Source organism: Macaca mulatta, chromosome 2, assembly GCF_049350105.2.
Source record: "Macaca mulatta isolate MMU2019108-1 chromosome 2, T2T-MMU8v2.0, whole genome shotgun sequence".
In the NCBI taxonomy this organism is placed as follows: domain Eukaryota; kingdom Metazoa; phylum Chordata; class Mammalia; order Primates; family Cercopithecidae; genus Macaca; species Macaca mulatta.
The window spans coordinates 109,392,821-109,401,925 of record NC_133407.1 but is presented as its reverse complement, the minus strand read 5'-3'; positions in this window follow the sequence as shown (position 1 = coordinate 109,401,925).

Below are 9,105 nucleotides of genomic sequence, written 5' to 3'. Positions count from 1 at the left end.
GCTTTATTTTCAGTTCTTTAAGAACTCTCCATACTATTTTCTATAGAGGTTGTACTAATTTACATTTCCATCAACAGTATTTACGATTTCCCTTTTCTCCACATCCTCACCAACATCTGTTATTTTTAACCTTCTAACTAATAGCCATTCTGACTGGTGTAAGATGATATTTTATTGTGGCTTTAGGTTTTTAAAAAAAGTTTTTTTTTATCATGTTGAGGAAGTTCTCATATATTTCTAGTTTGCTGAGAGTGTTTATCACAAGTGAGTGCTGAATTTTGTTGAATGCTTTTTTCTGTATCTAAATTGATATGATCATATGATTTTTCTCCTTTACTCTCCTGATGTGATGCATTACATTAATTAATTTTCAAGTTTTCAACCAGACTTGTGTATCTGGAATGTGTCCCAGGTGGTGGTGGTATTTAATTCTTTCTTTCTTTTTTTTTTTTTTTTTCCAAGATGGAGTCTCACTCTGGCGCAATCTCGGCTCACTGCAACCTCTGCCTCCCAGGTTCAAGCAATTCTCTGCCTCAGCCTCCTGAGTAGCTGGGATTACAGGCACCCGCCACCACGCCTGGCCAATTTTTTTTGTATTTTTGGTAGAGACGGGGTTTCACCATCTGGGCCAGGCTGGGATTGAACTCCTGACTTCATGATCCACCCAACTCAGCCTCCCAAAGTGCTGGAATTACAGGTGTGAGCCACCCCACCCAGCCTAATTCTTTAACACATTTAGGGGTTTTGTTTGACAATATTTTTGAGGCTTTTTTGTATCTATGTTTATGAGAGATATTGGTTTGTACTTTTCCTTTCTTGTAATGTGTTTATCTGGTTTGGTATTAGAGTAATGCTGACCTCATAGAATGAGTTCACAAATGTTCCTTCTGATTTTATTTTCTAGGAGAAAGTGTAGAAAATTAAGAAAGCTTAATAACTTCACTGATTAATTTGAGTCTTGCTCTGTCACCCAGGCTGGATACCTTTTGGACTGGTGATTAGTTACTGATTTAATTTGTTTCATAGCTATAGGCCTATCCATATTTTGTATTTCTCCTTGTGTGAGTTTTGGTAGTTTGTATTTTTCAAGGAATTGGTCTATTTCATCTAAGTTATTGGATTGGTGGGCATAGAGTTGTTCATTATTTCTTTATTTGCTTTCTAATATCCATGGGATCAGTAGTAATGACTCCTCTTTTCATTTCTGCTATAAGTAATCTGTGTCTTTTTTTTTTCTTTGTAAGCTGGTCTAGAGATTTATCAGTTTTATTGATTTGTTTCAAAGAACTAGATTTGAGTTTCATTTATTTTCTCTATTGATTTCTTGTTTTCAATTTTAGTGACAATGTACAGAATGGGAGAAAATATTTGCAGATTATACACATAATATTAGAGCATATAAAAAACTGTTACAACTCAACAATAATAAAAATGGCAACCTAATTAAAAGTGGGCAAAGGACTTGTATAGACTTTTCTCCAAATATATATTATACAAATGGCTAACAAGCATATGAAAATGTACTCAATATAATAAGTCACCAGAGAAACTCAAAATCAAAACCACAATGAGGGCCAGGCATGGTGGCTCATCCCTGTAATCCCAGCACTTTGGGAGGCCAATGAGGGCAGATCACCTGAGGTCAGGTGTTTGAGACCAACATGGTGAAACCCCATCTCTACTAAAAATACAAAAATTAGCCAGGCTTGGTGGCTCACACCTGTAATCCCATCTACTTGAGAGGTTGAGGCAGGGGAATTGCTTGAACCTGGGAGGTGGAGTTTGCAGTGAACTGAGATCATGCCACTGCACTGTAGCCTGGGTGACAGAGCAAGACTCCATCTCAAAAAATAAAAACAAAACAAACGACAAAACCACAATGGGGTACCACTTCATACCCACTAGGATGGCTACTAAAAAAGTGGAAAACAGCAAGCATTGACAAGAATGTGTAGAAATTGGAACCATCACATTAACACAAACAAGTTTACTTCTTTGTTTTCAATTTGTATGCTTTAAAAAAAAAAAAAAACACCTAATTTTTCTGGCCAGACCTTTTAGTACTATGTTGAATAGAAGTAGTGTAAGTAGGCATTCTTGTGTGTGTATGTGTGTGTGTGTTTAGAGATGAGGTCTCACTGTGTTGCCCAGGCTGGTCTCAAACTCCTGAGCTCAAGCAATCCTCCTGCCTTGGCCTCCCAAAGTGCTGAGATTATAGGAGTAAGCCATCACACCTGGCCTGTAAGTAGGCATTCTTATTTTATTCCTGATCTTAGGGGAATATTTTCAATCTTTTACCAGTGACTATAAGATCAGCTGTTGGTTTTTCATATATGGACTTTATCATGTTGAAATATTTTCTAGTGATATTTTTTGTTTTGGTTTGGTTTGGTTTTTGGAGATGGGGTCTCGCTTTCTTGCCCAGGCTGGCATGCAATGGTGTGATCTCGGCTCACTGCAACCTCTGCCTCCTGGGTTCAAGCAATTCTCCTGCCTCAGCCTCCCGAGTAGCTGGGATTATAGGTGCATACCACCGTGTCTGGCTAATTTTTGTATTTTTAGTAGGGACAGGGTTTCTCCATGTTGGCCAGGCTGGTCTCAAGAGGACAGGGTTTCTTCATGTTGGCCAGGCTGGTCTCAAACTCCTGACCTCAGGTGATCTGCCTGCCTCAGCCTCCAAAAGTGCTGGGGTTACAGGCATAAGCCACCACACCTGGCCCTGGTCATAATTTATTGAGTGTTTTTATCATGAAAGGGTATTTAATTTTGTCAAGTGCTTTCTCTGCATCAATTGAGATGATCACATGATTTTATCCTTATATTCTATTAATGTGATACATTACATTGATTGATTTTTTAATATTGAACCACCACTCTTGCATTCAGGGATAAATCCCTCTTAGTGCAAGTATATAGGTCTTTTAATATGTTGTTGAATTCAGCTTGCTAGTATTTTGTTGAGGATTTTTACATCTATACTCATGAAGGATATGGACTGCAGTTTTCTTTTCTTATAGTATCTTTGGCTTTGCTATCAGAGTAATGCTGGCCTCACAGATATAGATTAAGAACTGTTCCCTTCTCTTCAATTGTTTGGAAGGGCTTGAGAAGGACTGGGGTTAATTCTTCTTTAAATGTTTGGTAGAATTCACCAACAAAGCCAACTAGTCTTGGACTTTTCTTTTTGGGAAGTTTTTGATTACTGATTCAATATCTTTTCTTGTTATAGGTCTATTCAGGTTTTCTATCTCTTCTTCAGTCAGTTTTGGTAGATTGTGTGTTCTTAAGAATCGGTCCATTTTATCAGTTACCCAATTTGTTGGCCTTCAATTGTTCATCATATTCTCTCATAATCCTTTCTATTTCTATAAAATAAGTAGTAATGTCCCCACTTTCCTTTCTGATATTAGTAATTGGAGTCCTCTCTCTATATATCTCTGTCTCTTTACTCAATATAGCAAAATATTTGTCAGTTTTTTTTAATAGCAAACTTTGGTTCTGTTTATTTTCTCTATTGTTTTCTATTCTCTCATTTGTTTATTTCTACTCTACTATTTTTGATTCCTTCCTTCTGCTAGCATTGGGTTAGTTTGCTCTTCTTTTTCTAGTTCCTTAGAGTATAAAGTTAGGTTGATTTGAGATATTTCTTCTTTATAAAGTATAGGCATTTACAGTATAAATTTCCCTCTGAGCACTACTTTAAAAGCAGCATCACATAAGTTCTGACATGTGTTTTTCTTTTCAGTCACCTAAAGATGTCTCCTATTTTCCCTTATGATTTCTTATCTGCCATAATAGTTGTGTTACTGAAACACCAGTGGTTCACTCTGGGTCCTACTGCTTACCTCACAGAAAGCCAGTCACTGAGACAATGAATATTGCCAAGGAAGAAGGCTTTAATTGGGTACTGAAGCTGAGGAAATGGGAGCTCAGTCTCAAATCCATCTCCCTGACCAACTAAAACTAGGGGGTTTATATAGCAGGGCAGACATATAACAATGTGCAAGAAAACAGGAACTAGGGAGTAGCAAGGAAACAATCATGATAGATGAGAAACCTGGTGTTTCATTGTCTGGATACAATGATCTGGTGCCTTTCAGTTATTTGATACTTTTTGGGAGACCAATGGATCCTTTCCTGGGGAAGGAACTCAGCTAAAACAAATGTAAGTTTCAAGCTTTAAGACCAGAAGGATCAATTTCTACGTTTATCCAAAAACAACTGTCTATGGGATCACTGGGTCAGATTCAGTCCCCCCTTTCTATTTATAAATTCCTCAATCATGGGGAATCTGGTCATTCATCTTTCTGGCTGCTTCATGCTAAGGAGGGGCTTCGTGGGCAGCTCCATACCATGGGTGACCTTGCGGCCACCCAGGAATCAAAAATTAATCTACTATAGAGTTTTCTTCTGAAACACAATCTTTCTCTCTCCAGGCCCTTAGTTCCTCCAAAGACAAATCACAGCAGGAACAATTTACCAGCAAAATAAGCTTCAGACCCTTCTACTTGGCCTGACTACTCACACAAAGTGCAACAAGAATCATTGTCCACATAGGCTCTCCTAAATTGGCTTTGCTGGCACTTCTCACAAGGCTATTTCAGTCAAAGCCCTGAGAAAATAACCAGTTCCTCCAACTGTGTCCCATTATAAGAGAAAACAGCTTCTTATTGAACTTATGCAAATAAACACATTGCCATGAATCAGGAATATTCACAAATAGTTTACAAATTCTGGAGAAATTAGGCAGAGAGAGAGAAATATGCTTCAAATTCTGTTTATAAAACTATGCTCAATATACAAAGCACATTTAAAGGCTATAAATGGCTCAAAAGAAAAAAATTCTGCAGACTCTGAAAAACAAACAAAAAAGAATCAGCAAAATTTCAGACAAAAAAGCCATAAAAATTATTTTAGTCCTCCATTAGTTTGATCCATGCAATCAACTCCTGCTCTGCTTCACATTGGGCTAGCAATCTTTATGAACACATCAGCCTTTCAATTAGTGTCCTACAAATATTCTCTCTAATTTAATGGCACAATTCTTCAGAGTTATCAGACACCTGCATTCAAGAGTCCTTTTCATGAACTGTTCCAAAGAATCAAGCCCTAGACTGAAGCTGATTATAAGTCACATTTTGAGGAGCATCAAGGCAAAATAACAATTATGGATGACAAAATCTCAGGACAGCCATAGTCAAAGACACAGTTGACAAGGCAATTTGGTTATTTCTGTGGCATATAACAATTTAACATAATGATCATAATTATTACTGACAACATATATTAAGACTTATCAGAATTTCAGGAATATCATATAATCCTGGAACATACACTAACAACATATCTATATAACTATAACCCAAAGAAAGTTAAATACCACTTCACATTTGACATGCTTGCTGTATAATTCTAACATATAAAATAAGCCTAGTAAGCCTAATAGATTTCTCTTGGACTTCAGGGAATTTAATATCCAAAAAAGTTAGTTTGAGGTCAAAAAGACTGAATTTAGAACTTGAAATTTTTCTGTTGTAAAGTCTATCAAATATCAAAGGCTTACGACACTTAATATCACAAAATAGGATCACAAATTACTATAAAATAATCATTTATTTAGCCAAAATTATAATATAAAATGTTTACTCTTTGATAAAAAGGAGTCTGTTTCCTATACAATAAGACCTGATAAAGACAGCATGAGGTCAATAAACCTGTCTCCCTTCCTTTATTTTTTTCTTCTGTGGTTTTACTCAAAAGGTAAACAAAAATCTCTTATTATCTCTTGCATGAAAATTTTGTTCAAAAGAGAACACCATATTTTACGTTTGTATGGGGTGTTATTAATGTTAAAGCTAACTTTAATAAAATCTTATAAACAAACCTAATTTTAATCAGTTTGACCATAAGGTAAAATTTCCATAAACCTTTCATAATCTTTTATAATTTTCTATTGAAAAACAGATCAATGCTCCTGGAAAACCCTGTTATTCTGACACACTGGCCCAGACACTGGCCTTGCATAAGTGTGGTTTTGATATTGTTTAATTTATAGAAAAACTCTATACTAATCTGATCCCTCAAAATTGATCCTTACGATATCATGGACCTACCTCTTCTACAATAGTCCCTGGGCCTAGAGGGATAGAATAGTTTTAGTTTCTGAACCTGTGTCTCATGAAAACAGTTCATTTTGATTGACACCTTCTCCTGGGTCTGAAAATAAGGCTTCAAATGGTATTAATGCTCAAGATTCAGCAGGGGTCAGTGCCTTTTTCAGACTCAGGAGTCAAAGGCCTGTAACTTAGCAGCACAAGGATTACTTAAGAGATTATTTACACTACAGAAAGTCCTATCATTCTAACATTTCACAAATTAAAACGTTGTGATTTGGTGTCTAGGAGTGACTGCCTGCAGTACTTCAAACCACTGGATTAAAGTAGTTAGGTTACACATTACATATGTCTAATTGCTAGCATTCTAGTGACAGAACTAAGACTAAAAGCATTAAAAAATGTGATAGGTCCTATGCCAAACTTATCAAAGTAAGACAATTAACTTTACTCTCCATCATTAAAGAAATGGTAAATGCAAGTATCAGTTTTGTAAATTCAATATGAGAATAAGTATCTCCTTTCACTTCAATACCATACAACAAAACAAGAACAAAGTAAAAAGAAGCACACAATAATTTCTTTTCAGCTATTTAAAAGAGCATCATCACACATTTCCAAGATTGGTTTCTAGATACAGTACTGACAGCTGATTAGGCAACTTTAACCACCAAAATCTTCAAACCAGTAAAATACTTGCACATATTTTGTTTTCAAGTACACACATGAGGACCCATCAGTGATAAATGGCTTTGAGTCAAAGATCACTAGAAAGTCTCACTTTTTTTTACCACTTAATCAAAGTGAATATCACTTAATTGGAATTAATTTGAGAAAAATTCCAATCAATATAATTTACTTAAGGACAAGGCCAATCTTACCTTAGCATTAAAAGTTTATAGCCATATCACCATTTTCCCTCATTACAGGAAAAGATCTAAAACCAACTAAAATTGTTGATTGAATTGAATTACCTTGGAAATTATTCTCACCTACTTTTTCCAGTAAAATAAATAGTATACTATTTCTGCTTAGAACTTGTAAAAATAAGTCTTGTATTTTTTAGCCAGGATCTTTAAAGCTCTCACAGTTCTCAAGATCATCAGGGGTAAGCAAAACCAATCAAATGTTAAATGTCTGGTGTTTGTTAATTTTTGGAAGCTTGGCAAAGGTAGCCTAGGAATTCTAGATAAATAGAACAAATGATGACTTGTTAGAAATGTATAGGAAACAAGATGACTATTCATAGAACCAAATAAAAGCCTTCAATTACAAACTAAAAAAATCAATAGTTTTATAGAGATGTATACATAAGTAAAACCCAAAAGAGAACAAACAAAAAATCAACAAATAAATGAAAATTAGAAGCAAAAATAAACAGGAAACTAACCCCAAATTTTTATCCTACTCAGTTTATCTTGGAGGCTAAAGTGTTACCTAGAGGTTAAAACACACACACACACACACACACACACACACACACACACGGCCAGGCATGGTGGCTCATGCCTGTAATCCCAGCTCTTTGGGAGGCCAAGCCTGGCAGGCAGATGACCTGAGGTCAGGAATTTCAGACAAGCCTGGCCAACATGGTGAAACCCTGCCTTTCAGAAAAATACAAGGCATGGTGGCACGTGCCTGTAATCCCAGCTACTTGGGAGGCTGAGGCAGAAGAATTGCTTGAACCTAGGAGGCAGAGGTTGCAGTGAGCCAAGATTGCACCATTGCACTCCAGCCTGGGTGACAGAGCAAGACTCCATCTCAAAAAAAAAAAAAAAGAAAGAAAGAAAGAAAGAAAGAAAAAGAAGTAAAGAAAGAAAGAAAAAACAAACCCATGCACACAAAATATATGTTGTTCCTGGTGCACAAATTAATGTCTTCAAGTCAACTGATACCACTATACATTTTGTGAAATTAAGAAATTCACTTAGGTACATGACCCTTAAGTACCTTAGTACCAGTACTATCTATGCAAAATAGCAAATATACTGTGAAGCAATGCAAGCATAGTATGTGAAATTTGGGTCCATGCTAAATCTGGCTTCATGGCTAATTGTATTAAAAAAGAATTGCCAAACTGACAATATATTTCTTTATAATATTTATTTTATCTTCATCAAAACTAAGAGCTTTAACTATGAACAATGTTAATCAGTCAAATTTTTCCAATTTTCTATCAGGTTTTTAGGAATATTTTACTATCTAAACTTTTTCAACTTTCTATTTTCTCTATGTGTGCATAAAGACAGAAACACAGAGAACCAGGAAAAAGCAACATATGACTTACACAGACCATCTATGATATGCTTGGACTTCTTATTTTGTCCTAAATTTTCTTTTCTTTTTTAAATAACCAGTCATTTTATTTTAGGACAAAAATTCACCATACAGGATTCTTTCTCATACAATATTTTTTCTCTTTTCTTTATAACTTTCCTCACCAAAAACACATTGTTACATTCTTAACTTTCTTCATATCTCTCTCCCCTACTTACTGGTTACTTTCTACCTTGTTTCATAAATAACCTTTTCAAGTCCATAGTTTGAATTAACATTTAGATAACTTCTGAATTAGACAAAATTATTCTTTTTCTCACTAAGAACACACATTTTTGGGTACATTTTATATACAGAATTAATATAATTCTTATACTTAGTAACCCTAAATTTTAGTGAAATACTAGGAAGCAAGAAACTCTGAACTGCCTGCCAGATATTACCATTTTATAGACGAGAACAATTCTATAATTTTTAGAAATATATCTCCCGTAACCCTTCCTTAATTGGAAATGACTCAGGCATCCAATAAGCATTGAAAATAACTTTTAAGATTTTAAGTTACGCAAAAACTTCACCTATAGCACTTACTCACATTTTTAATTTATTTTTGGCAGTTTTCTAGATTACTTATGCATTATTTATTTCCCTGTTAACCATTTTATAACCCGTGAATACCAGGTGTTTAACTAAATAAGAACTTTAAGTTAACTAC